General features: G+C 36.3%; 1 pseudogene; it reads right to left on the reverse strand.

Annotated features, from left to right (window-relative positions):
- The window catches only part of LOC141695947 (F-box protein SKIP17-like), a 134,022-nt pseudogene that overhangs the window by 24,843 nt on the left and 81,766 nt on the right, over positions 1–27,413 (reverse strand).

Here is a 27,413-nt window from a genome sequence, read left to right on the forward strand (position 1 = left end):
GTTGTGCATATGTTGTGTACTTGATGATTTCATAAACAAAACATGTAAGTAGATTTTACTTGGTGAAATAATGTAGCACTCGACGGATAAGAATTATAGTCCCGACGGATAACTCATTATAGTCCCGACGGATGTTGAATTATTATCCATCGAGTGAGTAGCTTATGTAATAATGAGTCTGTAGCACAGTTCTGTATACATCTTTGTATAGATTCTGCAGTAGCCTATAAGTCATGTTCACTTTAACTAGATATGCAGAATAGTTTGATTAATTGTATATAAATGATGTCTTGTAATTCTGCATAAGTGAAATGAAGTCAAGTGCCAAAATAGCTACCGACGGATGATTAACAAAGCTATCGACGGATGATCAAATGACTATCAACGGATGTTTAATATAACAGTCGACGGATGATTAATGAAGCCATCAACGGATGTTCAGAAAGTCGACGGATGATCATATATCCAACGGATGTTCATAAAGTCCAACGGATGATCATATAAAGAATTGAAGCAGCAGTCGAACAGTGAAAGCTGAGCACAGTCGTCGAGATGCATACAAATCTACTGTGGAAGCCCATTAACTGGGTAATAAAGGACGAAAAGTAGCAAAGCTTAAGACTGATAGTTTTTATATTTATTCAGTCTTTTTGACTTTGTAATTTTGGTAATATATAAACCAAGAACGTAGCAAATAGAAATAAGAGAGCTGAGATACAAAAACAGAGAAATCTTTGTAAGCAGAATCTTTAGCATTTCCCTGTATTCTCAGTAGTTCAATTTGTAAGCAGCTGTGGGCATTCTTGCACATAGAGTCCTCTCGATATATAATATATATCTCTGGTGGAATTGTTTAAATCCACCAGAAAGTTTTTAAAGACTCTTGTTTTTAATTACTTATATTTTGATTCAATTAAGTTTCTATTCCGAATTGTGCTAATCAAAACACTTATATCTATATTCGAGTTGAACATTTTTATTTCGAGAAAAAGGTTCAAGAATTCCATTCAACCCCCCATCTGTAATTCTTGCTATATTGTTAATGTGGCGCCCTCCAAACCCGGGTCAGAAGTTTGGGGTCCACACACACACCTTATTAATAACCTGCTTATAATAATGATAAAGGTAATAATAATATGCAGTGACCCTACTTACCAACCACCACGGACCGCAACAGGTTAAAGTATGCACACAATCCAAAGACACTAATATATTACAAACCGTTCAAATCCCAACCATTCAAACTCAAACTGAGTATTAAACTTTATTACAACTTTTACAAACTTAAATTATTCCGAAAGAAGCCTACTAGCTCAGCTTCCTCAACCTGAACCCCTAGCTCTCGCGCTGGACTGGGGATCCTCGTTACCAACTGGTTCCTTTTTAACTGGAAAGAATATAAACAACATCGCACAAATGAGTTAACTAGCTCAGCAAGTCACAATGACAAAACTGAGAATAATGATCATCAAACGAATATGGTTATGATATCAAGTGAACAATGGATTATGATTTAGAATTGGATATTATACTTTTATTTTAAAAATCAAGGTTAGGCTGCTGATCAGTCACGCACTAACCCCGAGCAAAGCATACAGCATTGCTCTAACTACTGGATCCAAGGCACACATTGGCCTAACTTGACCATTATATGGTCTGACCACGAATCTGGTCCACAATTTTATAAAAACAATCCAATTCTAACATAATAACAGAATAAGCAATAATAAACAATAACCAGAATCATTAACAACAATGAGTGTTTAACAATGAAAGGGTTTCAATCCTTGTAAGGATCAATAAGGTAATTTCAAAGCTTGGATGCTGGGTAATGAAAGAATTGACTAACAATGAATCAATGTTTCAGGGTTTCAAGGATTTGGTCTTTCAAAGCGTAAAATACAAAGGTTTGAATGTGTAAGCAATCTGGTTCAGTGTTTAATATTTAATGTGTATGTATTTGTGGAGTAGTATTGTATACTTGAGGTTCGTGTTTGGGTATACAACAATCAATGGTTTAGAAAGAATAAGGTTCATGGCTCAAGAACAATAACTGGAATCAGGGTTTGGGTTTCAGTGCTTCAAAGCACTTGCAATATCAACAAGACTATCAAGTACTGCAATATCTCGAGAAAGTTCAGAACACTTGCCTGGTATTAGCTTACTACACTGCACTCGCTTCCAATCACAATCGTCTTACTCCTCAACTACCTGTTTCCCTTTCCTATGTCTTGCCTCTTCTGCTCACATATCATAAGTATCTATCAATAATCGAGTCATAGAATTCTATTCAACACATACTTTTATCTACCCTTCGTTTCACCCAAATCCGATTAACGGATTGAAAGTTATGCGATAATCAACTAAACACCGAATATATAGACCGATAGTCAATCAACAAGTCACGTATAACACATAATACATCACGTAATTAATGACATATCATTTATAAAGAAGTCTCGGGTCATAAATAGGCTTTCTGGTATTTAAAATGATTTTTAAAACATTTTTCAAAATTAAAACGGGTCGTTGGATCAAGTTCGGGTTAATAAACAGGGTTCGGTTGGCCAATTCTGGCTCCGAAACAATTTTATAATAATTATCGAGCCTTGGAAATAATTTAGAATAATATTTTAAAGCTCGAAACTATTTTTTGGAATTTTTAAATCATTTTTAAATAATTAAATCTAATTAAATAATTAATTAAAATCAATTAATAATTAATTAAATCAATTAATCAATTAATTTTCGAATTAATTGACCAATTAATCAATTAGAAATTAACTGAAATTAATTGACTAATTAATTTAGATTTATTTTGGAATTAAAAATAATTTTCGGAATTAAAATACTAATTTTTAGAATTTTAAGAAATTAAAAACAAAATTTTATAATAAAAATAAATAGGAAATATGATTTTAAACATTTTTAAAACAGGAATCCTAAATTTGCAAAGTATGGAAACTTCAGGGACCTAACTGTATCGTCCCCAAAAGTCCAGGGACCAAACTGCAAATTTTACAGTCCAATCTCCCGAAAACGTCGGAGGTGGCCGGAGAACACGTTCCCGGCGTCCTCACCCCACCAACACCTCCAGATCACATCTATACTTTACCAGGAACTCAACCATGCCAACAAATCGTTCTAATCATCCCTGAGTTGGCCGGAATTTGGCCGTGAAGTTTGCCAGTTTCCGACGAACCTCGGAAATATTCAAAATACAACTCCCTTCTCTACAGACCTCGTTGATTTATGAAACTTATATGACTAGATGACAAATTTCACAGAGAACACAATCCACTATATCACGACATCAATCTATTCCAGAATAAGAAACCCCCAAATTTCAATTAAGAACATTCATACGGGTTATAAACCCTAATTTTAAAATTCGAAAATCAAACTCAAATTTGAACATGTTATTGAACTCCAAATCAGACGTATAATATATCAAAATCATCAGGAAAACAAGCTCTACAACATGCAATCATCAAATCATACAAACAATCATCCGAACAAAAATTCATATTTTTCATAAAAATAATTCGAAAATAAATAAATTTCTAGAAAATAAACCTTTGATTCTGCAGTTCTGAAACTTGTATAATCTGATAGTACTCTTTCATAAAAATAATTCGAAAATAAATAAATTTCTAGAAAATAAACCTTTGATTCTGCAGTTCTGAAACTTGTATAATCTGATAGTACCCTTCAAAACCTCCGTTTTGGTTACTAGAGCTTCCCGAGCGGATTTCAATAACACCTCCAAATAGTAGTTTGATTCTCAGAAATATTTATGAATATATGATTTTTCTCTGTAAAATTATATAATTATCTGTCTACAAATGATTTTGATACGAAATAAAATACGGTAAAAGGCTATTTATAATTACGGAAAATTAGTATCCCGTTGGATCATTCCGGATATAAAACGGTACATTTATTTATTAAAACTGATCCAAACGGTATCGGTTTTCGGGATAATTATCCAAACTAGTACAATTTGTACTGCGGCCTTGGTCTCAGCGCCTGGTTACACGTATTACGAAGTGATAATTGGGATAGTTTAATAAAAAGCTCCCGTTTATCGAAAATACGAGTTTTATTGATTTACCGAAACGAATATTGTATCGAAAATGTTGCGCCGGGAACCGCGTAGAACAAACCGTACGCCGGATCGAAAAAGTTGAAACATGGAATATGCTCGGAATATTACAATTAGGTTAAGAAGGAGTTCTCGGAAGAGTTTCGGGTTCCAAAAACGTAACAACGGTTGACGTCGGTTGGTTTCTGTTTTTATAAAATAGGTTTTAAATACCCGGAAAAAGATTTTAGAAGTTTCATATGATTCTTATAAATTCATAAATCATCATAAAAATAATTAGGAAGATATGACAATTATCTATATTTTATTTTGGACATATAAAAATTAAAATACTCAATTAATATTATTTTTGAATATCCAAGTACAGATAACACTTAACAATTAACTCACAGAATAGATACTAAACACACATAATAATTATTTAATAGCAAAAATAATTACACGATATATCTCGGATATTACATCCTTCCCCCCTTAAAAGGATTCTGTCCTCAGAATCTCCTAAGAAAACAAATGAGGGTACTTTTCTCTCATATTACTTTCTAACTCCCAGGTTGACTCTTCAACCTTTGGGTTTCTCCACAATACTCTTACTAACTTTACCACTTTATTTCTCAATACTTTCTCTCTCTCCTCTAGAATCTGTATCGGACTCTCTACATATGATAAATCTGTCTGAAGCTCTATTGGCTCATATTCTATTACATGCCTGGAGTCTGGATTATATTTCTTGAGCATCGATACATGAAAAACATTGTGAATGTGCTCCATGTGTGGTGGTAACGCCAACTCGTAAGCTACTTTACCAACGTGCTTTAGGATCTCAAAAGGTCCGACATATCTTGGGCTTAGCTTCCCTTTCTTTCCAAACCTCGTTAGTCCTTTCCATGGTGATACTTTCAGTAATACCAAACTTCCTTCTTCAAATTCCATATCTTTCTTTGACTGATCTGCATATTTCCTCTGACGATCTTGTGCGGCTATCAATCTCTTCTGGATAATTTCAACAATTTTCTTTGTCTGTTGTACCAGTTCAGGTCCAAGTATCTTGCATTCTCCTACTTCATCCCAATATACTGGAGATCTACATTTGCATCCATAAAGGGCTTCATAGGGTGGCATTCCAATGCTGGCATGATAACTGTTGTTGTCAGCAAACTCTACCAGAGGTAAATGTTCGTCCCAACTTCCTTTGAAATCAATAGCACAAACACGTAACATGTCCTCGATTGTCTGGATCGTTCTTTCACTTTGGCCATCCGTCTGGGGGTGATAGGCCGTACTCATATTCAGTCTTGTTCCCAAACATTCTTGAAAACTCTTCCAAAATCTTGAATTAAACCTTGGATCTCGATCAGATACAATAGACACAGGAACTCCATGACGAACTACAATTTCCTTCAGGTACATATGGACTAACTTGTCGAGCGAAAATCTTTCATTTATAGGCAGAAAATGAGCTGACTTGGTAAGTCTATCCACTATAACCCAAATGGCATCATGATTAGCCCTTGTCCTTGGTAATCCAACTATGAAATCCATGGCAATATGTTCCCACTTCCACTCTGGAATCTCCAATGGCTGTAACAATCCACTTGGTCTTTGATGCTCTGCTTTAACTCTCTGACAGGTATAACATTTGCTAATCCATTCCGTAATTTCCCTCTTCATGTCTGGCCACCAATAATTCTTCTTTAAATCTCTGTACATTTTGGTACTCCCTGGATGGATGGAATATCTTGAACTATGTGCCTCTTGTAAAATTTTATTCTTTAACTCCGTCACCGGTGGAATCCAGATTCTAGATGAAAATCTCAGAATACCTTGATCATCCTTTTACGTGCATAATTCTTCACCTACCAAATGATTTATATCCTGATCCATTACATCTTCTTGTCCTTCCTTTATTTTCTCCAACAACTCCGGCTGGAAAGTCATACTGTACACTTTCGCTTCCTTAGGCTTGAAAACTCTAATCTCCAATTCCAATTTCTGAAATTCCTTGTATATATCTTCAGGTACTGATAACACATTCAACCTTTCCTTCCGACTCAATGCGTCTGCCACAACGTTCGCTTTACCGGGATGATAATTAATCGAGCAATCATAGTCTTTGATCAACTCTAACCATCTCCTTTGCCTCATATTTAGTTCCTTCTGTGTGAATATGTACTTTAAGCTTTTGTGATCCGTGAAAATCTCGCACTTTTCTCCATACAAATAATGTCTCCAAATCTTCAAAGCGAAAACTATGGCTGCTAGCTCCAAATCATGAGTAGGATACTTTTGTTCGTGTGGTTTCAATTGCCTTGACGCATACGCAATCACCTTTTCGTTCTGTATTAAAACACATCCTAGTCCTTTGTGAGAAGCATCGCTATAAATTACGAAATTCCCTTGATCATCTGGAAGTGACGAAATAGGTGCCGTGATTAATCTCTGCTTCAACTCCTGAAAACTTTCTTCGCACTTGTCGTTCCATATAAAGTTTTCATTCTTTCGCGTAAGCTTTGTCAATGACGTTGCAATCCTTGAGAAATTCTGAATGAATCGTCGATAATATCCCGCCAATCCCAAGAAACTTTTTACCTCAGTGGGTGTTCTCGGTCTCTCCCAATTCATAATTGCCTCGATCTTTGCCGGGTCCACTTTGATCCCTTCGTTACTGACTATGTGTCCTAAGAACTGAACTTCCTGTAGCCAAAACTCACACTTCAAGAATTTAGCATATAACTTCTTTTTCCTTAAAATCTCCAAAGCTGTCCTCAAATGTTCCGCATGATCCTCTTCCGTCCTTGAATAGATTAAAATATCGTATATAAACACAATAACAAACTTATCCAAATACTCCTTAGAAATTCTGTTCATCAGGTCCATAAACGCTGCCGGGGCATTGGTCAATCCAAAGGACATCGCTAAAAACTCGTAATGTCCATACCTTGTTCTGAAAGCTGTCTTTGGTATATCTTCTGGCTTGATCTCTAGTTGATAATATCCTGATCTTAAATCAATTTTGGAGAAGTACTTGGCTCCCTTCAACTGGTCGAACAGATCGTCAATTCTGGGTAACGGATACTTATTCTTGATTGTTAGCTTGTTGAGCTCCCTATAGTCGATACACAGTCTCATGCTTCCATCTTTTTTCTTGACAAACAATACCGGGGCTCCCCATGGGGATACACTGGGTCTGATTACTTCTTTATCTAACAACTCCTGCAATTGCTTCGCTAGCTCTTTCATCTCAACAGGCGCCATTCTGTACGGGGCCTTGGATACTGGTTCTGTTCCAGGTGCTAAGTCGATCGCAAATTCAATTTCTCTATCTGGAGGAAGTCCTGGTAACTCGTCAGGAAACACGTCTGGAAATTCATTCACAACTGGAATATTTTCAAGTTTTGTTGGTTCTTGACTTCTGTCAATCACATATGCCACGAAATGCTCACATCCTTGTCATAGTAACTTCTTGGCTTGAATCATCGTTAAGAACTTCTTTACTTGTTTTTGACCCTTGAACGTTACTATCCTTTCGTCTGGAGTTTTCACCATTACCTTCTTATTTCGACAATCTATCTGGGCATCGTGCCTAGATAACCAATCCATCCCTAATATAACGTCAAATTCTCCTAACTTAAATGGTATCAAATCTACACAAAATTTACTACCAGAGATCTCAATCTCACAATTCCCACAAACTTGGTTAACAGTTACACGTTCTTGATTTGCTAATTCCACAGTCATTATTTCATTTAAACACTCAACTGGACAATTTAACTTACTAACAAAATCTTGTGAAACAAACGATCGGGTTGCTCCCGAATCTATTAACACTTTGGCATATAAAGAATTCACATTAAGCGTACCTGCCACGACATCCGTATCCTGAATAGCATCCTTCACAGACATATCAAAAACTCTAGCCCTTGGAGTCTCATTCACTGTTGGGGTAGATCCCATAATCCTCAATGCATTACTGACTGGGGCCGGTGTCTTGCAATCCCTGGCCATATGTCCTGGCTTTCTATATTTAAAGCACGTAAATCCAATGGCTGGAACCTTTACTGCTGGATTTCGGATAGGTTGATCCTTATTTGCTGGCTCTCTTGCTGGCTGATTTCGGCATCCCTCGAATAGTGCCCTTTCTGGTTGCATTTGAAACATACCACATTCAACTTATTACAAACTCCCCCATGCTTCTTCCCACATACTTGACAATTCGGAAAAGTTAGTCTCAACTGATTCGGCTGATTTGTATTAACTGGACGGTTGCTCTGGCCTCCGTCTCCTGTATTCTGTCTCCTGAAATTAAAATTTCTCCCTGACTGAAACTTGCCCTTCTTAAAATTTGGAAACTTCCCTGGTTGTGGCTGACCCTCACTTCCCTCAACTTTCCTTTTCTTGCTTTCCTTTTCCTTCTGGAACATCTCACTCTCTATCTCTGCGATCATAGCCTTCTGTACTACTCCTGCATAGGTATCCAATTCAAAAATAGCTACCTTCCCTCTGATCCATGGTTTCAAACCTTGCTGGAATCTCTTAGCTTTCTTTCTATCAGTATCCACATACGACGGTACATACCTTGACAATTCCTCAAACTTACCCTCATAATCTGTTACCGACATGTTCCCTTGCTTTAATTCTAAAAACTTAAATACTTTTCTAAAAACAATTCCTTAAACCTTTCCCAAGTAATAACATATGTACCTTTCAATGTCTTTACCATCTCCCACCAATAGGTGGCCTCATTCTTCAGGTAGTAACTTGCAAACTCAATCTTCTGTTCTTCCTTTACTTTCACTAAGGCAAATGCCTTCTTTATTTCCTTTAACCAAACATTTTCTTCAATTGGCTCTAAGGGACCCTTGAATTCTGGTGCGTTTACTGCCTGAAAAGTTTTAAAAGTTACCTGGGGGTTGGTCTGTCTTTGTTGTTGATGTGCCAGGTGAACTGTTTGTTGGGCCAAGATTTGAAGAATCTGGGCTATTGATGGGTCCATAGGTCCTGGGTTCACATTTGGATTTGTATCATCGTGGTTGTTATTGTTTTTGTTGTTGGTTTCTTCATTCTGGGTGTTGGTGCGGGTATTTCTTCTGGGAGGCATTTTTCTGTAAAGAATCAATCAACTTATTTAGCTTTTGAATCAATCTTTTGCATAAAAGAACAGTTTTGCAAAACAGAAATATCTCTTTTTGAAAACAGTTGTAACTAAGTAAATTGCATGCTTCTTTACAGAATATAAACAGTTATGGAAAACAGGGTACATGGTATCACAGTGTGGCGCCCCAAAACCCGGGGTCAGGAGTCTCGGAAGCCACACTATCTAAACTTACACAACTCACACTACAATATGTAAATACTCACGCTTCACGACCCCACACTTAGCACACACACACTATAGGTTATTGTCTTGGAAACGAACCATCATTACTAGAGAAATTTTAATACAACCCAAATATAATTAGTCTTACCGGGGGTGACCTTTAAGTAAGGTTAATCCGCCGGCCGAATATACATTTCTTATTTCTTATCTTACATAAACCATACCTATAAATAAGCCGAACTATAAACAACTGAAAACTAATCCAGCTTATTCCGACTACCTGAGGTACTGCACCAAACAATCTACGGAACAGCTGACCATTTCCTACCCGTTTCCTGGCTGTGGTTCTCATGGAAGGCATCTTGATTCACTGTTGTGTTGTGTCAATTTAAGAAAACAAGTGTGAGCTATGATGCCCAGCATAATAATGTACAGTATAAAAATGACTGTATAATAACATCATATATTATATATGTTTTATTTAAAAGTAGGTTTCTTGGTGTCCCACACCTTCTTATGAAAACAATTCTTTTAAGGGGGTTTTATAACTTGTGAATACCTTAATAGTAATCCCAGCACCTAGGCTTGGGTTACGGTATTGCATATCAATTCCAATTGGAAGAGTTTGGACATCTCACAGGAGCCACCGCATACGATGATCAGTCGTCCTACGGAAGTAACCTTCTTTACTAGTAAAAGGACGAATACTGTCATCTCTCGGGTATCACCCTGGCCGCATTCGGGCTACGTGTCCGATTTTCGGGTATACACATACTTCACAAGTTCCTGAGTACACAAAGTACCTTCGCCTGTGGTACCTTTGGTACCCATCCAGCACACGTAGTACCAGAGTCTACCCCTCCATTGTCCTTCAACAGAATTCTATCAATCTCGGGAACTTGAACCACATCGAAGTTCCCCAAGCGTTTTGCCTGTTGATAGAGATAGTTTATCTTTTTTAAAATATAAGTGTATATATATGTATATACGTACTTCCGAGAATTTCGGAGGAAGTACTAGGGATGTGTGTTGACCGTTGTCAACAGATAATTAATAAGGGGAAAAGTTTCTTCTCGAAACTATATTCAATATAATAATAAGTCGGATAATATTCACCGACGATCTGAAATTATTCGAATGATACTTCTAAATTAGAAGGTATATCAGGATCTATGATCTTTCAATCAATAACCATCCTTTAATAAATAATCATTACTTAAATAGTAGTCTATAAATAATTAAATGATAATTGATATTAATCATACCTCGAACGAGTTATTCTTTAAAAGATTTATTTAAATAATATTCCTCAACTAGTTTGTGTTTTAATAATCTATAATGATTAATCGGGTTTGAAATAAATAAACGTTGAAGTATACTACTCCTATAATAAAGGAATACGTATATAATATTTAATATCCGAATCAATAAAATATAGTTGAGGGAATATGCTCGTTGGGAAATCGTTTTACAAGTTCGAGGTGTTTTAATGTTTCGTAAGTGGACGATGAGTCCCTTTAAAACGTACCACTATGGACTTATAACCGCCCTATAATATCTCCGGAACGATTCCCGGGTTTTATCTTAATTCACGACCGACCCTCGGTCTTATATAACACATCACGCTTAAAGCGAAATAACATTTCACGATATATACTTATCGTACAACATCGCTATATTATGCGAAAATTCAAAAACTACGTATCATGGAAAACATGGTATTTAAGCGATGATAGTAAAACAATCCTTTCACAACACAACAGTAAAATGGAGTTGGGTTTGTAAACTTGCCTGGGTATCTCGAGGTGGAGGATGCTCTAGGTTCCGCTCGGAAATCTATAACCATAAACACATTTCATTTTGTTAGGTTCCATCCTAATTTACGGTAACTCGCACTCATGCGCTACTCATTAAACACCCTCTCAAATCGTACTACCCTTAACATTTCTTTTAAGTCATAAACACTTTATGGTCACTTCATTTTCCTAAGTATCTTAGTTAATTCTTAATATCGACGTCAGCTCCGTTTAAAGATTCTTACGGTTTCTACTCGCGCGGTCTCGGCTCCGACATTTTTATAAATTTGATAAATCATTATTTTCACTTGAAATTTTTATGAAACTTAGGAAACTCCACATGTTACTCTCTGTAAAAATTTCATGTTTTATGAATACTTTTAAGTCTATCCTTTATATTTTCAAAGTTCGTGATTCGTAGCAGTTTTTGTCGCGTAAAACACTTTTACTAAAATGATCATAACTTTTGATCCGTAAATTGGAATTAAGCGAGTCAAGCGCCTAAACGGTCCTTATAACATTGTCTATCTTAAAAAAAGGTTATTTCTCAAGAATCTACAGTTTACAACTTCGAGACTTTCTGCAGAAACTTAAAGTTACGGTTTGTTGGTTTTAACGAAGTTACGTTTACGATCGGGGTTTCGTTTACGCCTTAACTATCAACACAACCACCAACAATCATCATATCATCATCAAAACACAAACTCCTCTCAAGAACATCATGTTCTTGAGGCAACAACAACCAACCTTAAATCTACTTAACTTAATCATCAAGATTTCATCAACAACACTTAGTAAGCTAGGTTTACTAACACCCACTAAATGGATCTTAAACATGAACCTTAAATAAAGTTAGGCCAAAGATATTTACCTTTCTTGAAAGCTTGAGATGTTTTCTTGAAGATGGTGGAGGCTTGGAAGTGCTTGGTATGATTTTTGGAACCTAAAACCACCATTAAAATCAAGAAACCAAATAGAGGTTACTATTCACACTATTCACTAGTGAGTTTCTTGAATTTATTCCACCCATCAAACCTTGATAAAAAGAGATGAATGATTTTTCTTACCTTAGTTTAGTTGCTAGGAGGCTTTGGAAATAATTGTGGGATTTTACAAGAACTAGAGCTTGGAGTTTTGAATTGCAATTTCCTTTTTTTTCTTCAAAATAGCCGAATGGAGCTAAATGGGGGTGGGGGGTATTTATAGCACTTGGTTGCTTCTCTTGGATGATTTCTAGGTTGCTTCTTGGAAGGTGACTTGATATCTTTGCAAGTTGATCTTTATTCTTCCTAGGATAGCTTAGGTTTATTCATTGTCTCCAAATCCATGGACAAATCTTTGTAGCTTGCTAGCTTACAAGCTAAACTACAAGGTTAGCTCCTTAGCACACTATTTTCTAGCTAGCTTGGTCATCCTAGGGTTAGCTCACTATTTGATGAAGTAACCATGGTTACTTCCTTACCATGGTTTAGTTAGTGTGTTATATTTAATTAATCGTTTACGCGTTCGCTCGGTTACTTAAACGTTCTCCGCAATACTTATTCGTAAATGGTTCGCAATGTAATTCTTTTCGTATCTATTCCTTATATTTTTATTTATCCTAATTGAATATAAATCCGTAGGATTTTAATCTCATAATTATATTGTGATTCCCGTAGTCCTTGATAAGTCGTAATTACGGTCATTTTTCAAAGTTCGTTTTCTTCGAAAACTAATAGCGTTTACATACACTTATTGGGTACGTATAGTCGTAATATCTATTCCGAAACTCATTTTCTTATGCACTATATAGTGTGGGCTCAAAAGTTTTTCCCGTCTGTCAGGGTTACTATTCATTAAACGTTTTACAGGGTCTCCAAAAATTCGAGTTATTACACACAGGGTATAACTGGTGCAATAAATAAGGTAAGGTAAAACAGGTGCAATAAAGTAAATGACAGTGCTGGAAAGTAAAAAGGTACTGATATATATAGATCAAAAGTTTTAGGTAGTATAAGCGTAAAGACGCTTCGGAAGTAAAAACAAAAAGGGTACAACAACCTACTCACTAGTCAGCATAGCTAGTCTATAAATACAACTCAAAAGTCTACTGATACACACTACACACTACTGTACATACTACACAACCATAACAACACTGCTCAGCATCTCCATCTCTGAGTCTCTGACTCAGCTCCAAGGAAACTCTGGTCCTGCCAGCCTCTCAAAGTCCTCCATCACCTCAGTAGCCCAGCCCATCAGTGCATCAGGGCCTCTGCCAGGTAGTGTAGCTCCATGTAGCCTAGCCTCAAGAACCCTCCGTGTCACATGAATCTCCTCTCGAAGCTCCCTCACACCGCGATCAACATCTGTAGTCCTGATGATATGCTGTAGCTCTCTGATCTGGGCCAACAAGGAATCACGCTCCAATAGAAGAGCCTCATACTGGTAGTAAGGAACTGGGGGCAATGTAGACTGGAATGGGGCACTCGCAACTGAATGCCCAGTGGAATCTGAATCAGCTGGTGGGGGTCCTCTGACAGGTGGCCTCATGTCTGGAGGTGGAATAGCCTGCAGTGGTACGGGCTGCAACACAGGTGGAGGTAGTATAGCCAACACTGGTTGAACAACAGGACGTGGATCCGAAGACGGCACTCCAACTGAAGGCTCTGAGTGATAAGCTGATACGGGAATAAAAGAGTCGGCCATTGCTGCTATCTGAAATCATATCGCAATATAAGAATCTCTAACCATAACGTGAATTACACTAATACCTGATATACCGAAGCACTCAACCTCTCGATGTTCTATCTTTCTATTCCTTACTTCTAATCCTAACCCTCTACCCATTCCCGTCAACCAAGGCTTGTGTCAGTGACTTATAACCTGTAGCTCTGATACCAAACCTGTGGCGCCCTCCAAACCCGGGTCAGAAGTTTGGGGTCCACACACACACCTTATTAATAACCTGCTTATAACAATGATAAAGGTAATAATAATATGCAGTGACCCTACTTACCAACCACCATGGACCGCAACAGGTTAAAGTATGCACACAAGCCAAACACACTAATATATTACAAACCGTTCAAATCCTAACCATTCAAACTCAAACTGAGTATTCAACTTTTTTACAACTTTTACAAACTTAAATTATTCCAAAAGAAGCCTACTAGCTCAGCTTCCTCAATCTGAACCCCTAGCTCTCACGCTGGACTGGGGATCCTCGTTAGCAACTGGTTCTTTTTTAACTGGAAAAAATATAAAAAACATCGCACAAATGAGCTAACTAGCTCAGCAAGTCACAATGACAAAACTGAGAATAATGATCATCAAGCGAATATGGTTAGGATATCAAGTGAACAATGGATTATGATTTAGAATTGGATATTATACTTTTATTTTAAAAATCAAGGTTAGGCTGCTTATCAGTCACGCACTAACCCCGAGCAAAGCACACAGCATTGCTCTAACTATTGGATCTAAGGCACACATTGGCCTAACTTGACCATTATATGGTCTGACCATGAATCTGGTCCACAATTTTATAAAAACAATCCAATTCTAACATAATAACAGAATAAGCAATAATAAACAATAACCAGAATCATTAACAACAATGAGTGTTTAACAATGAAAGGGTTTCAATCCTTGTAAGGATCAATGAGGTAATTTCAAAGCTTGGACGCTGGGTAATGAAAGAATTGACTAACAATGAATCAATGTTTCAGGGTTTCAAGGATTTGGTCTTTCAAAGCGTAAAATACAAAGGTTTGAATGTGTAAGCAATCTGGTGCAATGTTTAATATTTAATATGTATGTATTTGTGGAGTAGTATTGTATACTTGAGGTTCGTGTTTGGGTATACAACAATCAATGGTTTAGAAAGAATAAGGTTCATGGCTCAAGAACAATAACTGGAATCAGGGTTTGGGTTTCAGTGCTTCAAAGCACTTGCAATATCAACAAGACTATCAAGTACTGCAATATCTCGAGAAAGTTCAGAACACTTGCCTGGTATTAGCTTACTACACTGCACTCGCTTCCAATCACAATCTTCTTACTCCTCAACTACCTGTTTCCCTTTCCTATGTCTTGCCTCTTCTGCTCACATATCATAAGTATCTATCAATAATCGACTCATAGAATTCTATTCAACACATACTTTTATCTACCCTTCGTTTCACCCAAATCCGATTAACGGATTGAAAGTTATGCGATAATCAAATAAACACCGAATATATAGACCGATAGTCAATCAACAAGTCACGTATAACACATAATACATCACGTAATTAATGACATATCATTTATAAAGAAGTCTCGGGTTATAAATAGGCTTTCTGGTATTTAAAATGATTTTTAAAACATTTTTCGAAATTAAAACGGGTCGTTGGATCAATTTCGGATTAATAAACAGGGTTCGGTTGGCCAATTCTGGCTCCGAAACACTTTTATAATAATTATCGAGCCTTGGAAATAATTTAGAATAATATTTTAAAGCTCGAAACTATTTTTTGGAATTTTTAAATCATTTATAAATAATTAAATCTAATTAAATAATTAACTAAAATCAATTAATATTTAATTAAATCAATTAATCAATTAATGTTCGAATTAATTGAACAATTAATCAATTAGAAATTAACTGAAATTAATTGACTAATTAATTTAGATTTATTTTGGAATTAAAAATAATTTTCGGAATTAAAATACTAATTTTTAGAATTTTCAGAAATTAAAAACAAAATTTTATAATAAAAATAAATAGGAAATATGATTTTTAAACATTTTTAAAATAGGAATCCTAAATTTGCAAAGTATGGAAACTTTAGGGACCTAACTGTATCGTCCCCAAAAGTCCAGGGACCAAACTGCAAATTTTACAGTCCAGTCGCCCGAAAACGTCGGAGGTGGCCAGAGAACACGTTCCCGGCGTTCTCACCCCACCAACACCTCTAGATCACATCTATACTTTACCAGGAACTCAACCATGCCAACAAATCGTTCTAATCATCCCTGAGTTGGCCGGAATTTGGCCGTGAAGTTTGCCAGTTTCCGACGAACCTCGGAAATATTCAAAATACAACTCCCTTCTCTACAGACCTCGTTGATTCATGAAACTTATACGACTAGATGGAAAATTTCACAGAGAACACAATCCACTATATCACGACATCAATCTATTCCAGAATAAGAAACCCCCAAATTTCAATTAAGAACATTCATACGGGTTATAAACCCTAATTTTAAAATTCGAAAATCAAACTCAAATTTGAACATGTTATTGAACTCCAAATCAGACGTATAATATATCAAAATCATCAGGAAAACAAGCTCTACAACATGCAATCATCAAATCATACAAACAATCATCCGAACAAAAATTCATATTTTTCATAAAAATAATTCGAAAATAAATAAATTTCCAGAAAATAAACCTTTGATTCTGCAGTTCTGAAACTTGTATAATCTGATAGTACCCTTCAAAACCTCCATTTTGGTTACTAGAGCTTCCCGAGCGGATTTCAATAACACCTCTAAATAGTAGTTTGATTCTCAGAAAGATTTATGAATATATGATTTTTCTCTGTAAAATTATATAATTATCTGTCTACAAATGATTTTGATACGAAATAAAATACGGTAAAAGGCTATTTATAATTACGGATAATTAGTATCCCGTTGGATCATTCCGGATATAAAACGGTACGTTTATTTATAAAAACTGATCCAAACGGTATCGGTTTTCGGGATAATTATCCAAACTAGTACAATTTACACTGCGGTCTTGGTCTCAGCGCCTGGTTACACGTATTACGAAGTGATAATTGGGATAGTTTAATAAAAAGCTCCCGTTTATCGAAAATACGGGTTTTAGTGATTTACCGAATTGAATATTGTATCAAAAATGTTACGCCGGGAATCGCGTAGAACAAACCGTACGCTGGATCGAAAAAGTCGAAACATGGAATATGCTCGGAATATTACAATTTGGTTAGGAAGGAGTTCTCGGAAGAGTTTCGGGTTCCAAAAATGTAACAACGGTTGACGTCGGTTGGTTTCCGTTTTTATAAAATAGGTTTTAAATACCCGGAAAAAGATTTTAGAAGTTTCATATGATTCTTATAAATTCATAAATCATCATAAAAATAATTAGGAAGATATGACAATTATCTATATTTTATTTTGGACATATAAAAATTAAAATACTCAATTAATATTATTTTTGAATATCCAAGTACAGATAACACTTAACAATTAACTCACAGAATAGATACTAAACACACATAATAATTATTTAATAGCAAAAATAATTACACGATATATCCCGGATATTACAGTTAAGGGACTAACAATTGGTATCAGAGCAAGCTCTTAATCTACAAAGAGTTTAAAGATCAAAACAATTCAGCAAGATGAACAAAAAAGACGTTGGAGTCAAGATTCCTTTTCTAGATAAAGATAATTATCATCATTGGAAGGTAAAGATGCATCTTCATATGCTTTCTCAAGATGAGGCCTATGTGGACTGTATAGAAAGAGGCCCTCATGTTCCAATGAGAGCTACAACAGGAAACAAGCCATCAGTTCCCAAGCCAAGGCACGAATGGTCTGATCCTGACATTGAACAAGTCAGGAAGGATAAAAAGGCCATGAACATTCTGTTCAATGGAGTTGATGCAGACATGTTTGACAACATTATCAACTGCAAAACTGCCAAGGAAGTCTGGGATACTATACAGATAATCTGTGATGGCACTGAGCAAGTTAGAGAAAATAAGATGCAGCTCTTGATTCAGCAATATGAGCATTTTCACAATGAGGAAAGTGAATCACTCACTGACATTTTTAGTAGATTTCAAAAACTACTAAATGCTCTTAAGTTGCATGGAAGAGTCTATCAGACTAAAGACTCTAATCTGAAATTCCTTAGATCTCTTCCAAAGGAATGGAAACCAATGACAGTCTCATTAAGAAACTCACAAGATTATAAAGAGTTTACTTTGGAGAGACTGTATGGCATCCTGAAGACCTATGAGCTTGAGATAGAGCAGGATGAAAGGATGGAGAGAGGAAAGAAGAAAGGAGGATACATTGCACTAGTTGCTGATTTGGAAAAGGAGAAGGAAGTGAAGATGGAAGCTGTTGAGTCAACTTCTAAGGTCTGTGAGAACAAGGGCAAGGGGCTTGCAGTAGAAAGTGAAGATTCATTGAGCCAAGATGACATGGAGGACATTGATGAGCACCTAGCATTTCTTTCCAGGAGATTTGCCAAGCTCAAGTTCAAGAAAAACTTTGGAGCAGCCAAGCCAAATAGAAATATGGTGGATAAGTCAAAATTCAAATGTTTCAAATGTGGCTTGGAAGGGCATTTTGCAAATAAGCATAGAAAGTCAGATTCCAGTAAGAAAAGGTTTGAGTCTGTGGATTATAAACAAAAATACTTTGATCTACTCAAACAAAAGGAAAGGGCTTTTATTACACAAGAGAATGACTGGGCAACAGATGGTTTGGATGAAGATGAAGATGTCAGCTATGTCAATCTAGCCCTAAAGGCCAAGTCTGATGAAACAGATACAAGTTCCTCAAGCAATCAGGTAATTACTACAAACCTTGCACATTTATCTAAAGCTAAGTGTAATGATGCCATAAATGACATGTCTACAGAATTATATCATTTGCGTGTTACACTTAAGTCTCTTACTAAAGAAAATGCTAAAAGCAAAGAAAACAACTTATTTTTAAGTGAGAGGAATAATGTGCTTGAGTCTCAGTTTGTTGATTTTGAGAAACTAAGATTTGAGTGTAAGATTGCCAAGGAGGAATTAACTGAGTCCTTGAAAAAGGAAGAGATTTTAAAGAAGCAGCTCGAGCGTGAACAAGAGGTGATTAAAGCATGGAAAACATCCAGGGATGTCCATGCTCAAATCACCAAAGTTCAAGGAATCGAGTCTTTTTGTAATGAAGCCTGGAAAAAGAGCAAAGAGAAACTAGAACCTAATTTGGTAGATGGTTTGCTAACAGATGTAGACTCGACGGATGATGAGGACTATCCGTCGGATAACAAAAAGTTTTATCCGTCGAAAGATGAAAATCCTCATCCGTCGGCTGTGAGCAAGCCCATTAGCAAAGCCAACCTAATCAAGCTGAATGAGAAGTATGGGTCTATTTCCAAGAACTTTGTTTCAGGAGAGTCAAGTCAAGTTAAGAAAGGAAAAAAGGCTAATGTTGGTCACATGACTGTCAAACAGTTAAGTGACAGACTTGAGAAAATTGAGGTAAAAACAGAGACTAAAAGGAAAAACAATAGGAATGGTAAAGTAGGGATTAACAAACACAATAACTACACACCTGATAAATATGCTCCTAGAAAAATCTGTGTCAAGTGTGGTAGTGTAAATCATTTGTGTGTTAATTGTAAATGTGCCATACCTACTCCCATGTCTGTTCAATCTCAATTTCCTAATATGAATGTCATGCCTCCCATGCCTGTTAATGCTATGCCTACACAGAATATGAATGCACAGTTTGCTAATATGCCATTTGCACCTAATCCATATTGTGCTGCATACAGTATGCTTCAAATGCCATTTAGCATGCCTTATTGGAATAATATGTTTACACCAAGCATGCCATTTCCTGTTAGCCATAATATGCATGATAATTTTGTTGCATTGAATGGTTTCAAAGGTCCAACCCAAATGACTAAGGAAGAATCTAAAATTCCTAAGTCAAATGAGATAACACCTAAGAAATAGAAGAAGAAAGCTAACAAGGCAGGACCTAAGGAAACTTGGGTACCAAAATCAACTTGATTTGATTTTGATGTGTGCAGGGAAACAGAAGGAATCTTTGGTACTTGGATAGTGGTTGTTCAAGACACATGACTGGTGATTCTACCCTGCTCACAGAGCTTAAGGAAAGAGCTGGCCCAAGTATTACTTTTGGAGATGACAGCAAGGGTTATACTGTGGGATATGGCTTGATTTCAAAGGACAATGTCATCATTGAGGAGGTTGCCTTAGTGGATGGTCTCAAACATAATCTGTTGAGTATCAGCCAACTTTGTGACAAAGGCAATTCAGTAACCTTCAACAAAGAAGCCTGTGTTGTGACTAATAATCAAAGCAACAAAGTGGTTCTCACTGGTGTGAGAAGAGGAAATATGTATCTAGCTAATTTCAACTCATCCAAAGCAGAATCTGTAACTTGCCTTCTCAGCAAAGCAAGTCAGGATGAAAGTTGGCTATGGCACAAGAAGCTATCCCATTTAAACTTCAAGACCATGAATGAGCTGGTAAAGAAAGAACTAGTAAGAGGCATTCCTCTAGTGGAGTTTACAAAGGATGGACTGTGTGATGCCTGCCAAAAAGGGAAGCAGATTAAAGCATCATTCAGGAATAAACTTGATTCAGCAATTGAAGAGCCTTTGCAACTGCTTCACATGGATTTGTTTGGACCAGTCAATGTATTGTCAATCTCAAGGAAAAGATTTTGCCTAGTAATTGTAGATGATTTCTCAAAGTTCTCTTGGACACATTTTCTAAAGTCTAAAGATGAGGCTAGTGAAATCATCATCAATCACATAAGGCAAGTCAACAATCATCCTGATTTCAAAGTTAGAATAATCAAGAGTGACAATGGAACTGAGTTCAAGAATTCTGTCATGAGAGCATTTTATGAAGAAAATGGGATTCTGCATGAGTTTTCAGCAGCAAGGACTCCACAACAGAATGGAGTAGTGGAAAGGAAGAACGGATCACTTATTGAAGCTGCAAGGACAATGCTTGAAGAATCTAAACTACCAAAATATTTCTGGGCTGGAGCTGTAAAGCAACTTGCAGATATCTTTACCAAGCCACTGGATGAATCCACCTTTTTAAGGTTGGTAAGTGAGTTAGGTATGCTTAATTACTCTTAAATTTATCTGAGTTATTTTGCAAGTTGTAATGTAGCCAGAAATTTAGTTGATTTTTTAAGTCTTGGATGAAATTTTGGATAAGTCAAAATTTGCATCTCGACGGATGACCCTTATCCATCGATTTTAGTCATCCGTCGATATACTACTTGCTAATAAAAGTCAATTATTTTTCTGGAATACTTTATGTCTCGACGGATATCAGTTTATCCTCATCCGTCGAATTGTCTAAATCTCAGCCGTTAATTCCCTGAACATTATCCATCGAGTATACTTACAGTTTGTAAGCATTACACGACGAATAATGGGTGGAATTTTTACAGTTTACTTTTAAACGGCTATTTTAGGCAATTTCTATTGGTTAATTTACTTTTCTTTATTATTTTTATCAGTTATTTTTGAGATAGTATAAAAGCTTATTTCATTCCAATTATTTTCTTTTATCATTCTCAAATTCAACTTCTTTTATTTCATTCTCTCTCAAGCAAATATTATCTTTCTCTTCAAGCTTTTATTCTCTAACAATGGCACCTGTAGTAAAGATTATGTCTCAAACTGGGTTCATTTATGAGAAGAACAACTTCACTGCTTTGGTCAATAATGGTATTCAGCAATCAGAGGACTATCACAAGATGATGGACTTTGTGAAGAATTGTAAGCTAAATTATGCCATGCTGGAGTCACCCACAATCTTCTGTGAAGTTGTTGAAGAGATGTGGACCACTGCTATCTACAACTCTGCTGACAAGACCATCACTCTAACCATCAAAGGTAATGAGTTATGTATCAACAGTGATGTGATAAAAGCATGTTTCAAAATTCCTGATAATAATGTGACTTCACCACACAATGACACTGATATTATCAATATGCTTAATTCCATGCATTATGCACTTCCTACTACTAAACTAAGTGATATTAGGAGATTGGGTCTTAGGAAGGAGTGGAGTTTCTTGTGTGATGTGGTTACTAAAGTTTTCTCTGGAAAAGTCAGTAAATTTGATTCAGTGAATATTTCCATGCTTAACATGCTATACATGCTAGTTACAGATAAATTTTATAATTTCAGTGACCTTGTCTTGTTTGAGTTAGGTTGTAAACTAGGTGAGTTAGCTAAAAGAGGAAAGAATGTGTATTATGCTAGATTTTTCATGTTATTGGCTAACCATCTATGTCAAGAGATTGTGCTTGAGAACCCAAACAATAAACTGGCTTGTTGGGTTCAAGAGAGAAGACTCATTGCAGATTTGAACAGAGCCAACAATCACAGGGATGTGCCAATGTTCTATTTTCTTGTAATGCAGGCACCTCAGGTAAGTGAGGTAAGTTCATCCATCCCTACAACTATTCCAACCTCCACTATTTCTTTGACTTCAGTAGTAGCTATGGCAACTGTGCCAATGACCAAACAGTTGCCTACCAAAGCCTCCAAACCCTCTACAATTTCTAAATCTAAATCAAAGAAAACCCCCTCTAGAATCTCTCAAAAGATGCCAGTTGAAAAATCCATAAAAGCAAAAGAGGGGAGTGTGAAGGAGGGAAAGTCAGGTGAGGGAAGGGGTGAACATCAAAGAAACCCCAAGAATAAGGATGGAGAGTTGAGTGAATCCCAGCCTGGCCACACTGCAGTTTTCCAACAAACTGCAGTGCTTAAAAAGGATAAAAGCTCACTTCTAGTTGCATCCATCCAAAAGGATGCAGTTATTGAACAAAGCTCTCAGCCAAGAGCACATGACAAAAGGGTTAGGGACACAAGCTCACCCCAAACTTACACAAGAAAGAAGAAATCTAAAACCTCTGGGGATGCACAGGGCACACACAGAGTGCAAACTGGTGCTAAAGACACAGTCCCTGCACTCTCTCAAATTCAGTTTGATGTGGCTCCAATAAATGTGGAGTCACAACCAAAATCTCTAATAACAGAAGCATCTGAAACACCATACTCACCAACAAACTCTCTAGAAGTGGATATGATAAACACTTCAATTCCTGATTCCCCTTCTTTAACTCTGTTGGGAAAGCCAAAATCTAGTGCAAGTGAGCATCATGTTTTAGATGATTTGTTGGCTCACTTACCAATTCTTTCAGATACTATTGTGACATCTATGCCCCAAATATCATCAATCAACACAGAGTCAACAATAGTTTCTCTTCCCACCTCATTCATTTCTACTCTCTCGATGGATATTGCTCATCCGACAAGTAGTGATTGTATCCCGACGGATAAGCCTAACAGCAGTTATCCGTCGGATAGCATTACCACTCACTTGACGGATATCACTTATCCGTTGAGTATCTCTGCACAACTTCAACTTCAATTATTTCAAGTGCAGAAGATTTAGTGGTTGTACAATCACTTTTAAGACTGAGAGAGGAGAGTGTATTGAGTGAGAAGCTGGGTTGCTCCTGTTAGTGTATACTAAAAATATTTATTTGAAGTTTATACATTTATTTCTGGCCAGTTTATTTGAGAATCATTTGAATGTTTACATGTTATCTAATATTATATATTGTGAACAATCTAGTATCAAATGGGATACAGAATATTAGATTGTTAAATACGGTTATATAATATAATAAGGTTCACAACACATGTGGTGTTGGACAATCCACTGGTATGGCTGTAGTATTATTTAGATTAGTTTATATTGACTAATAAATAATGCTAGTATACTTTGTGTATATTGAACAGGATCAAATTTAGAATTGTTCCCTTAATACTGATTAAGAAGGAGAACTAAGATTCTATGTTATTATTAATGCTTGTGTTCTTAATCCGGAAATAGTAATTGACACGTGTATATTATTTACATGCTTTGATTTATATATGAAATAATTCTTTTGAATTATATCATTATATTTTGGGTGATGGAATTATATACATGGTGGATATTATTTATTGAAGGAATCCATGTCCTGATAATATTCGGGTTAATGATGTCCCCTTGAAAGCTCAAAAAGATTTAATTATGTGAAACCCTGCAGGTGGAATTTATTCTGGCATAATTAAATAAAGGTTGAGTGGATGATCAAGGATAAAAGATATTAATTAAATAAATTATCAGTAATTTATTTAATTAATGGACATATGATATTTTAAACATGGGGAATTTAATAAGCAAATAATATTGGAACCGAATTAATTAAATTACGGTATTAGGAAAGGTAGTGCAAATATTAATTCTTTAGTGGATTGAATTAATATTTAATTACATTGGGCTAGGCTCAAGATATAATTCAAAGGCCCAACCTAATTATCCATGGTCCCTATTGTAGCCTATATATATTCTTATTCTCTTCTTGCTTGGCAATTGTGTGAAAACATATTATAGCCACCAAGGAGCAAGAAGAGAGGATAACTTGAGAAGACGGAGGCCACACTTCGCTCAAGGGAATTTGGGAATACAATAGAAGAGCGTGGAATCAACCATTAACAAGGTAATCCTCTTTTCGTAATCTTTATCGTAAAACGTAGTAACACCCTAAGTTCGTGGTTCCCAACAATTGGTATCAAGAGCCTGGTAATGGGTTCTACGTTTTATGATATAATGTCCATGTCGTAGTTATATATGCGTGTATATAGTGTTTTGCTTGTATTGGTTTTGATGCGGGTTGTTAATCCACTATTATGGCCATGTATATTTTAATTATGTGTTTGGATCCCACGTGGTTTAATCGTGGTTAATTTTTGTTTTGGTTTCCACGTGGTTTAATCATGGTTGCAATTTACACGAGGGTTGATCGTGTTAGAATAGATTTTACAAAATTAGTTTTGTATTAGATCTATTTTTTTGTAACTGTTCCGGGTATTTTGTAATAGTTATGTGCGATCGGAAATCAATTCCGGTAGTTTTTTGCTCTGCTGTGCGATTACAAGGGGCTGCTGTTGATGTTTGGATCGAACAAAATCAAAACAAAACTCACAGAAAAGCAACAGGCGCGCGCGCTGCGGCCGCTGCGGCAGCTGGGGCCGCTGCGGCCGCTGCGGAAGCTGGGACTGCTGGGGCTGCTGGGGCTGCTGGGGGCGTCGGGGCGCGCTTGGGGCAGATTTTTTTTTAGAGCTGGATTTTTTTTTCAAGGGCCATAATAGTGGAAAATTTATTTTAATTTTTTCCATTAAATTTTAATTATTGCTTTAATTTGTTGATTATGTGTGTAATTCTTTTAAAATTGCATGTTTAACTTAATTAGGACGACATGGACATAAATTTTATTTATTGCTTTAATTAAATGTTATATTTTGCTAAAATTATGTGTCTATTTTGAATGCATGATTAGACATAATTATAACAACATAGGGCCCCATTTAATTTTAAAATTCCTCAATTTTAATAAAAAAAAATCTAAGTGGGAGAGGGAATTAATATGAAATTAAATCTCATGGTCTCCATTATTGGTTGTAGGTAATTTAACATAAAGACGAATATAAATTATATATACGTTACCCATCGTGGCATGTAATTTATGGTGTCTAGAATGTTATAGAAATTACTAGAACAAACTTCTTAAATTAATTTTAAAAGGAATAAAATACGGATTTTCTTTATTTCTGATTTGGGGCGATTTTGTCAAAAACGAGTTCATCGAACTTGTAAGGCTGTGGGTTTTAAGCGAGACCGATGTGACTCCTCCACTACCTGGAAATCAAACCATTGATGAATATTGAATTGAAGTATTCTATTCAAGGAAAAATTACGAATATTGGAAGGTATACACGCCACCCATCGTGGCGTACCAAGTTCCTTAGAATTCAAATAATTTAAGATTTGATGATGGTATGCACTTAGCTATGAAAAATAATATAGTCCATCCCAACATGGCATATTGTTTAGTAATAGGACCGAAGTAACATTTAAACAAAATTAGGTGGTATACATGTCACACATCGTGGCGTACCAGAAGCTTATGGTGTTTAGATGTTAGTGCATTAAATTTTAATAATTGTTAGAGGAATCAATAGATCTTAATAATTAATGCACCCTTATTTATGTGATGTTTTTATGCATGATTCTCAGGATAAAATGGGCTTTAATCCACTGTTCACCCTACTTAAGGATAACAAACTTACCGGACCTAACTATATTGAATGGAAATGAAATTTGGACATTGTGTTGACTGCTGAGGAGTACAAGTTTTGCACTTATGAACCCAAACCTGAACAGCCTGCTGTTGATGCTCCTGAAGATGAGAAAGAGTATTATAAACGGTGGATTAAGGCTGATGAGATGTCGCGATGTTACATTCTGGCATCAATGTCAGGTGTTTTACAGCATCAGCATTAGTCTATGACCACTGCTTCGGATATGCTCTTTAATCTCAAGGAACTTTTTGGAGATCAGAATAGGGCTGCTAGGCAAGTAGCCATGAAGGCTTTAATGAACACTCAGATGGCTGTAGGCACACCTGTAAGGGATCATGTTCTCAAGATGATGTCGCATCTGAATGAGATAGAGATCCTTGGTGCTGAACTTGACGGGGAAACCCAGATTGACATTATCCTTATGAGCTTGTCCAAGAGTTTTGAGCAGTTCCGCTTGAATTACAACATGAACAAGAGGCAGTATAGTCTCGCGGAACTGCTGACAGAACTTCAGGCAGATGAAGGATTATTTGGGCAGAGTGTTCAAGTGAATGTGGCCGAGAAAGGTTCTTCTTCTAAGCCGAAAGGTATTAAGAAGAAGAAAAAGGCTCAGACACAGAAAGCTGTGAAGGCAGTGGGAGTTCAGGGTGGTGTGAAAAAGCCTAAGGGAAAGTGCTTCAGATGCAAACAGTCAGGTCACTGGAAACAGGATTGTCCTCTTCCTAAGAAGACAAACAATATTGGTATGTCTCTTTCTCTAGTTACAGAAACATTTATAGTGGCTATATCTACGAGCACTTGGTGTGTAGATACAGGAGCCACTGATCATGTTTTTAATTCTATGCAGGGGTTCCAGCTATCCAGAATGCTTAGAGATGGTGAGATATACGTGTTCATGGGAGATGCTACGAAAGTAGCAGTAGTTGCAGTAGGAGTTATTCATTTATCTTTTGGTTCTGATAGGATTTTGGTTTTGAACAATTGTCTTTATGTACCTTCTTTTAGAAGGAATTTAATTTCGGTTTCTAAACTTGCTTTGGATGGTTATAATGTTTGTTTGGATCGTAATGTTTCTATTATGATGAATAAACGAATTATATGTTCTGGTACATTGCAAGACAATTTGTATATAATTAATCCTAGTCAACCTGCACTGCAACTGCAATTTAGGGTATTGAACAACACATCTTCTAACTCTACTAAAAGAAAGGAAC

This window comes from Apium graveolens, chromosome 11 (assembly GCF_009905375.1).
Source record: "Apium graveolens cultivar Ventura chromosome 11, ASM990537v1, whole genome shotgun sequence".
Taxonomy (NCBI): Eukaryota; Viridiplantae; Streptophyta; class Magnoliopsida; order Apiales; family Apiaceae; genus Apium; species Apium graveolens.